The sequence below is a fragment of the Papaver somniferum genome, chromosome 2 (genome assembly GCF_003573695.1).
Source record: "Papaver somniferum cultivar HN1 chromosome 2, ASM357369v1, whole genome shotgun sequence".
NCBI classification, from domain to species: domain Eukaryota; kingdom Viridiplantae; phylum Streptophyta; class Magnoliopsida; order Ranunculales; family Papaveraceae; genus Papaver; species Papaver somniferum.
In genome coordinates, this window is record NC_039359.1 from 29,935,489 (window position 1) to 29,945,492 (window position 10,004).

Here is a 10,004-nt window from a genome sequence, read left to right on the forward strand (position 1 = left end):
AAATTGTTTACGGGATGAATTGTTTAGTCCAATTCAATTCCGGATAAGAGAAACTAGGTTAATTCTGATCTTAGTTAGACTTATCAAAGTGGAAGTTTCGGTTATTCAAGTCTAGTCGAATGCCTTAACAAGAAATGCTAGTTAACTAACCTAGTACTTGTCTTGTTTAAAATTTAAAGGTCTAAGTTATATGGATAATTAGAACCTAATGAGAAAAATAGAGTTATCTTTATTTTGGTCTTATCGAACAAGCGATTGTATTTGTACAATCGGTTTAGCAAAGGAACTAAGGTGCTTAGTTGATTTTTGGTTTGCTAAATTATTAGGAAAAATTGCTTCGGGCAATTGTTTCCTTGTTAACATATCAAAACAAATTACTTTGTAGTTTCGGTTTTGATATTGGTTATCAAAAATGGTGTGTGGAACCCTCGTGCTTAACTCTATAGGTTTGCAAGTCTATTTTGAGATTTGTAAGATCCTTTCGGTTTGTCCTTTATTTTTTTTTGTTTCTTTGTCATTTTTTGAAAAAAGGGGGAAAATATATGGAGTAAACAAGTGATACTGGTATTGATTTATATTGATTGGTATCACTAAGGGAAAGGACATTGGTGCTTAAACGTTTATCTAACGAAAGAATGAAAGCATAGACTAAGGGGGAGTAACATATCATATACTTATAGTTATATGGACTACAAAGGAAATAACAAAGACGTGCGGATTGAAAATATACCTATCTTACCTTTATGGGGAGTATTATCTTTGTTATTATAATGTCAACAACGGCATTTAAGGATTGAATGTATACAAGTTATTGTGTTGTTGAATTCGGGAATCAAGTGTATGTGTAATGAATTTTTGTAATTTGTTTATCCATATGATGTAAGAGTTTTGTCACTAAAATTGACAAAGGGGTAGATTGTTAGAGCATAGCTCGGTTGAACCCACCAAGCTTTGGTATGTCAAGTTTGGTTGTCATATTTTAGTGAGCCAAAACTCATTTAAGAGTCGCTTGATTATGTACTAGAGTCAACTTCGTATAGGTTAACTTGAAAGTATTAGGATATGAGACATTACAAATATTGCGAAGATTTGAAGAAGTGAAGAAGTAAGGAGTTACAACGACAACATCACCCTTTCACTTGAGGTTAGTGATATTTGACTTGAACTGTTTCATTCCCTAACGTATCTTTCAAGTCGTGCATATTGAAAACAAAACTGCGAAGCATGAATGATTATACTCTAGTTAGACATAGTATTAAGCAATACAATACGAGGTTTATTGCTTAACCATTAAACTTTGTAGATAAGACATCGACATAATCGTTTGAATGCTATTGTGATTATGTATGGGTATAAGGTGGAGATTTCATCCTAGGAAACAATGTTTTACATTTGTTTTAAGGAAGTAAATTCATGAAGTTTTTTTGTGTATCGAAAGAGAAATATACAGGCATTATTGGTATTGTTATTCATTGCATATATTTTGAACTACCAATATGTGTGATTAGTATAACCACTCGTGACTGGTTTATGTTCTTGGTAAAACTATTCACAAAGGCCTGACCTTTGTATTGGTATGACTTTTATTAGTGAAACAGATCTTAAGTAATCACCTGAGATGGTATGATCGATTTTGTGTTATTGGTATGACCGATTCTGGGTAAAGGGGAACCGATCCTAGTAAGAGGTGCAACCTATCACAAAGGGGAATCGATCCTTGTATGAGGTGCAACAAGTTTTTAGCAGGAAGGGGAACCGATCCTATGGACATGCGCAGCAAGTACAAGTTAGATACCATATATATGTGGGGAACCGATCCTAGTACCTAGTCAACCGAGTTTTGGAAAGCTAGTGTGACTATGCACAATACTCACATGGAGTTAGAAATCGAAACTTGTTTTGGTAGACCCGCGAAACCCATGATTTGTGATTGAGTGTGCTTGATCAATCACATAATTCTTGAAAGTCAGATGAACCAATTCTAAACTTGTTTGGAAGTGTGGCAAATCGGTTTCAAGATTGTAAGTATTAAAAAGGACTTACAAAGTAGGGATGTCGACATACTTTGAACATGTGCAGTAACGCTTATCTTTAATTTTTCAAAGTTATTCCTTAATAGCTAAAGGAAGAAAATCCTGGATCGAATAAAATGAATGGAGAATCTTTTATTTAAGGTTTTTAGTTTTAGGAAAATGAAATATAGTAATGTGCATTTACTAGTTGGAGATTTTCAAAGAGATTTTCGGTGAATATTTGGACAAAGCATTTCCAGGAATTATGGAAACCGAATCTGGAGTATATTGCATATCTCGAGAATATTTTCGGTTTTGGAAATTCCTTGGTGTCCAAACTTCCTTGGTCTATGGATATGAAAGTTTGCATTTCGAGCAAACTAATCCTCGTACAGTAAGAATTATCTCAGTTGTGCTGCTACTGGTGAACCGCCTATTCAGAGAGGAGAGTAACCTAATTAAGCGAATTACGGCCGCTCAGTTTAAAGTCTTCTTTGGGATTGAGAAGCTCTATTAGTACCGTTGGTGGGAAACTAGATAATTGCGGTTTATCTTTTGTTTTCGATTGATTTGATTGACTAACGGTGGTTGAACTTTGATTGCACCTAGTTTGTTTATGCTTGAGAATCTTCTCTTATGATATGAGATTCACTCAAACTAGATCGAAGTTTCGACGGGGATCTTTAGACCGTTCTTAGATCTAAAGACGTCTTGTGATAATCCATTGTTAACAGACTCCGTTCTGTACGTGATTGATCACAAAAGATTCAAGTTGATTGTGTGCAGGTGTTTATTGAAGATCTAAGAAGATTTGAAGACAAAGAAGACTTTGAATATTTCTGATTTGGGATTCATAATCTTTGGTGTGCACAATACTTGTTTCGGTAAAAGAGGATCCAACTATAATCGGTTTATCCTTGTGGTAGATTAGATTGATTAGTTGTGTAGATCGACATCAATACCGTTCTTTGTGATTAAAAGTATTGATTGAAAAATCTTAACAATTACTTTAGTAGTTTTACAATAAGATAGATCTAAGAACCTGACGAAGGAGTTTATTGAGATAAACATAAGAGCCTTTGTCGAACTCATATCACTTGGTTGAAAAGAGTTGATACCAAACAGATTTGTTATTCCCTTACTGTTTGGAATACGTACTAAATGAATTGTTCCAAGTACGTGACTTATTAAAGGTTGGAGGCGTGGGAATACAGACGGAAGTAGGTGAACTATAGGTTTAGTTGTTTGGTCTCAACTATATGAAGTTGGTTTAATTTTGTATATCGGCTTAATCCTGAGAGCATTCAATTCTGGACAAGGTCCCGGGGTTTTTTTGCATTTGCGGTTTCCTCGTTAAAAAAATCTTGTTGTGTCATTTACTTTTATTTTCCGCAATTATAATTGTTGTTGTTATAATTTAAAGTAAATTACACAAACGTTAATTCCTATTTACTTGATAATCAATCCTATTGTGTTTGGTTAAGTCTGAACCTTTTATCAAGTAAACATACTTCGTTGTTGTATTGTCTCGATCTCGTATTCATTGATGATCACGCGAAGTGTGAACCGATTTGTTGTATTGTCTCGACTCAGTCCATAAACAATCATTTTAGGATAAATGACTTATAGGTGGAAAAGTTTTAGATTGAGGTATATTTGGGTACCCTCGTCTTTTCAAAGTCTACCTTCTTTAGAACACCTAGCATCCTATTTATACTAGAAACAAACCGTAATAAGAAAATCTAAGACTATGACATACATGCCCTTCCTAAAGGCATAAAATAGCTAAGGTATTCATAAATAGAAAAACACTCTAAAGGGTCATATTATGCCCTGCATCAACCACCCCAGGTTGAAAAATTCCCAGCTTCGGTGAGAAGCTTCAAGAACTCTGCATATATCTTTGTTATCATTTTGGTCTTCCCACGATCGAAAACTAAACCAAAAACTTTTGAGACCCTGAAATGCAATGAGAAAGTAATGTTGTCTGTGTCGTAGGATATCCGCACTACTTTCCCACGATCAAACACGAAATCCAAATCTTCATTTATGATTATAAGTATTGATTCCGTCACTGCGTCTTGATACTCAGTACAAACTAACTTCTTATCCGGGCTAGTCATTGAATCACGACAAGCAAGGAACCAAGTTCTCCTTTGTTTTCCTAGTAATTTTCTGACCCAACTGTTTAGTATTTGTTGTCCTTATGAACTGCATATTACTCGTGCCAACAGTTGCATTCAGAACATCCACCCTAATCAGCTTATCGTCATATGGTTTATGTTTTGATTTGCCACGGTCAAAAACAAAAGCCATATTTTGAACTCCTCCTTTTAGTTCCCTACACCTATGAATTCTACAAGGTGTATTTATGTGCTTCACACTATCTTTATAGATTGTTCATATAAAACAGATAAATGACATAGCTTTTCAGCATCGTTAATCACTAATCATTCTTTTGCGTTCAACTTTTTTTTTGAATATTTACCTAGATTTTTGTATTCTGACTACAAAAAGGGTAATAACAAAGATATTTGGATTGAATATTTACATAGCTTACCTTTAGGGGAGTAAAATATTTTGTTATTCAAATGTCAACAACGGTATTTATTGACTGAATATATGAAGGTTATTGTGATGTTGAAACTTGGAATCAAGCGTATGTAAAATGAATTCTTATGTAATTTGTTTATCCATGTGTAATAAGAGTTTTGTCACTAAAATTGACAAAGGGGGAGATTGTTAGATCATAGATCGGTTGAACTCACCAAGCGTCGGCATGTCAAGTTTGGTTGTCATATTTTAGTGTGTCAAAACTTATCTAAAGTCGCTTGATTATATAATAGAATCAACTTCGTTTAGGTTAGACTAGAAAGTCTAGGAATGTTGAGATATACAAGCATTAGTCCGAAGACCTAAAGAATGTGAAGAAGTAGCAAACTACAATGACGACATCATCCTTCCACTTGAGGTCAGTAATATTGACTTGAACTGTTTCATTCCAAACGTATCTTTCAAGTCGTGCTATATTCAAAACATAACTGCAAAGATGTATATACTGTACATATTGTATCAGTGGCGAATCCATGGTGGGGTCACTGGCCCTCCTAAATTTTCTAGAAAATAAAGATTCCCATGTAGTTTTCCGTGGAGATAATTTTGTGCCCCCAACATTTGCGCCAAAACCGATATTCCCTTCTACCCAAAATATAGCTCTAAAACTATTCAAAGATAATCCGTATAATATAGTTGTCATCTTCGGAAATTAATCTTTGTGTCTCGTTTCCAAATAGGTTTTTTACTCTTAACTATCCAAGTTTTTAATTTTTTCTTCTTTAATTACCCAATTTTTGTTTCGTATTTGAACAAACCTTACACTTAGTTTGATCAAACTTTGAACCCAATGGTGCTAAATTTAGTCTTTTATCGGCATATAAGATTTTTTGACAGGCACTTTTAGTTATTATCCTCGATAATAGATTGTGCACCCATTAAATTTTTGTTCTGGATTCACCACTGTATTGTATGATACTCTAGTGATGTGACATGGTCATATTTGTATGATCATAGTATTAGGTAATTAGACTACAAAGTATAGCGCTTATCTTTTGAACTTCGTAGATATGACATCGACATAATCTTGTATATACTGTTATGATTATGTAAATGGTTATGGTGAAGATTTCATCCTAGGTGAAAAAGCAGGGGTACAACAACCTCACCCAATATTTCGATTAGCAATCTGTATGGACTAACTCCAATATATTTTCTAGAGAATCAACTAGACAGTCAGACTCAATCTAGAGAAAAGTATACCGAGGAGTTAATATCTCAATCTCTTGATTTTATCTTTACTCAAGCAAATAGAAATCTGCGAGTCTTTATCAAATACAAGGATAAAAACTTGGATGGTACCAAAGACCAATATCCAAGGATCAATCAATTTCCAATCAACAACCAAAGGTTGGATTTCACAATTGATCGATACAACACACAACCTATGATATTTCAGTTATATAACAAAATATAATGCGGAATAGAAATAACACATACACCAGAAGTTTTGTTAACGAAGAAACCGCAAATGCAGAAAAACCCCGGGACCTAGTCCAGATTGAACACCACACTGTATTAAGCCGCCACATACACTAGCCTACTACAAACTAACTTCGGTTTGGACTGTAGTTGAACCCTAGTCAATATCACACTAATTCAAGGTACAATTGCGCTCCTTATATCTCTGATCCCAGCAGGATACTACGCATTTGATTCCCTTAACTGATCTCACCCACAACTAAGAGTTGCTACGACCCAAAGTCGAAGACTTGATAGACAAATCTGTCTCACATAGAAAATTCTATAAAATTGAATAAATATGTCTCCCACAGAAATACCCAAGAGTTTTTGTTCCATCTTTTGATAAATCAAGGTGAACAAGAACTAATTGATAAACCAGACTTATATTCCCGAAGAATATCCTAGTATTATTAATCACCTCCCAGTAATCTATATCATATGGTAGCGAAACTAGATATTGTGGAATCACATACGATGAGACGAAGATGTTTGTGATTTCTTTTTATCTTGCCCTATCGGAGATATAATCTCAAGCCAATTATTCAATTGAACTCGTACGATAGAAAATGGCAAGATTAGATCGCTCAACTACAAGAAAAGTAGTTTCTCTGGCTTCACAATCCCAATGAAGTCTTTCAGTCGTTAACCTACAGGGTCTCGAGAAAAAACCTAAGGTTAAAGGAGAATCGACTCTAGCAAAACAACTAGTATCACACAGGAGGTGTGGGGATTAGTTTTTCCAGATGCTAGATGTCTCCTTTATATAGTTTTCAAATCAGGTTTTGCAATCTAAGTTACCTTGGTAACAAAGTATTCAATATTCACCGTTAGATGAAAAACCTGATTTAGATTCAAGATAACCCTAACATGGGTGATCGCGCTGTTGAAAGATAGCTCAAATTATCTAAGACCGGAAAAAACGGTCTCAAAAATATCACGACCGTAGAACTTAGCTAGCCTGGTTGGAAGGATTAGATCTTCCTTTGAATGATTAAAGAAGTGCTAACGTGTTCACCGTCGACCCAACTCCACCCTCGGTTGATCGAATTGCTCATAGCAAGACCAGAACACATCAAATTGCTGGCCTAAAGTAGGGTGAACGCACTGTTTTGGAACCCTAAGTTGCGTTGCGGCGATATATTATTGTCGCAAATCGATCACAACCATCCATCTTTTCCAGCCAAATCAAGTGGCTTAGATTCAAGTTCAGGCGACCTCGAAAGTGTTAGCATGCTCACTGGAAACCCACCTTTGTACATGGCCGATCGTCCTGTTCAAACTAACGCCCAATGTCGTGAATCGATCATCCAAAAGAGGGTCAGCCGCGCGGCTCCTAAACCCTAAAACTACATTAACGACAATGAACAACTGCCACAAATCATCTCGTCCGTCCAACTTCGATAGCCTAGTTGGATGGTGTATATTTATTTTCAGGAGGTCAACAGGGTAACGTTGTGATCATCGGCCACCCCTCCTCCACAAGGAGTGATCGAACAAGTTGTAGTCACCCATAGGGTTCTCAAACGATCACCCAAAGGTGGCTGGTCACGCTCTCTTTTCTAAGACGCTCAACTCGCGACTAACTTAAACGATCTCTAAAATAACGATGCTTTATATACATCGATTATAAGCGATTGTATAATTTCACAAGTAACTTATTATTTAACCCAAAAGCACTATGTGCTGATTTTAGCGGTGAGTCTCACGACTTGACCCATTCACTCGAGACATCAAACATGTCATAAACTGGGGGATGCTCACTGGGGTATTGGTCTGGAGGTTTACAGCGTGCGGCGTGCAACACGCCCGTTACAAGAGTAGTGGGTGAAAGTGTGACAAGTCTTCCCTCGTAATGGAAACACGATGATCACCACCTTCCACACAACTCCAATTCCCCACTACTTAACTTCCTCCACTTCCTATGAGATCAATGTGCGCTCAATAACTTACATAAATAGGTTTTCAACCTATTTCAAAAAGGGAACACAAGTGTTATCAACACAAGTAGCCAGAAACCATTTTCTGATACAAGTCATAAAACAGTAATACCTAATTCAACATTCTGATCTCAAACACCTTCTTCGCTTCCCTCCCTAACATCAACCCTTCTCCTTCATTTTGTGACCGAATTAATCTGGAACGACCATTTCTTATTTTAGGCTAGAGTCTTACAGATTGATCTCTCGAATCTAAAAGTACTCCCGTGAAGTGCATTTGTTTAGGGTTTGAATTCGTTTCTCATCAACACACCCCAAATTTACCAAAAACAGCAGAATCAGTTTTTACCCCAAAACAACTGGCGACCACAGTGGGAGATTAATCTCTCGGTTGCAAGATCAATTTTCAATTTCATTTCAATTTTCTCAAATTCAAGATGGTGGATCTTAAGTCTGGATCAGCGACAAATCCTGATGTTACTAGCGCTGACAACACCCCTGGTGTCAACATTCCTACCGGTGACACCAATGTGCCGCCTACCAGCACGATCAACGCATATCGGGGTACTACATCCTCAACCACCAAGACCGGTGGCGCAGGAAACATTCCTTTAGGCGTGACACCTCCAATCACCAGAGCCAAAGCCACTGCTGCCACCCCCAATGTTTCTTCGAGCATAACACCCCCGGTTATTACTAGAGCTAATGCTACTCCCCCATCAGGACATGAGACTGGAGGATCTAGAGGAGGCCAACCCCCTATTATCATTGTTGATTTTGTTAGAGCATTGCTCGGTCGAACTCGCATGCGTTGCTATCTCAAGCATGTTTGTCAATGTTAGTGATCAAAACTATAAGTCTTTATTTCTAGTCTATTATAGCTAAGTCTCATAGTAGGATAGAAAGTGTATTTGAGCTCAAGGACTTCATGGCGATTCATAATACAAGTAGAAGAACTACTCAAGGAACCAGTGAAACTTCTCGATAAAAAGGTATGTGAAGACTTGAACTTATCTATCACTCAAAAGTCTATCTACTCTATCTCATACTCTTTGAGACAAGAAGTCGTATGCTATATATACAGACTTTGATTATACACATTTGGTATTTCGAGCCGAGTATACCTTGCCTATATATATCTCGAAATATGGGTTCATAAGCTTTTCGCTTTAACCAAGTTTATCTTTACCATGTGACGAAATTCATGATATGTTTCAATCATCTTAAAAATTTCTTTGACGAGAAATGGTGTAACAACAATATAACATCCTCTAAGAATGGTTCAATGATTGAAATGAGAGTTTAGATTACATAACCAATGGTGGACATAAGCATTTTTGTGGAAACACATTTATGTATAAGTCCTATTCCTTGAACCAATGTTTGCGAACTTTGTTGATCACGAGAACCGAAAGAATGGCGTGAGCCAAGTACGCGAACTGCCGAAGTTCTCAAACCTGAGAATTTCTGCTGGAGTTGACAAACTATTTGCGTGAAACTAAGTCCGCGAACCGGCGAAGTTCTCATACGCGAGAAATTCTGATGGAGTTTGTAAACTCTGCCCGGTAACTTAAGTCCGCGAACCTAGTCTGCGAACTTGAGAAGGTTATATATATGAAGATGATTTCTGAACTTGAACTTAAAAAGACTAGGAAATGCAGTTTGCAAACCGTGGCTATAAAAGTTCATGAACCGATTCAAGTGAATCAAATTATCTTTGCTTCAATTGTGTCTTGTGTAGTACATGAGATTTCCTTGCAATTGAACAACTCTCTAACTAGTTTATTTGAAATCATTTGAACTAGTTATGGTGAAGAAGAACGTGGTTGATATGGAATGCTCATACAACTAACCTTTTGGTTAACTATTGTTGAACCAACAAGTACATACGTTTGGGTACGGTTAACAAACCTAGAAGCGTGCATTGTCAAGTGTGTGTAACAAGCTAAGTTTTCGATCTAACGGTTGAGAAATATTA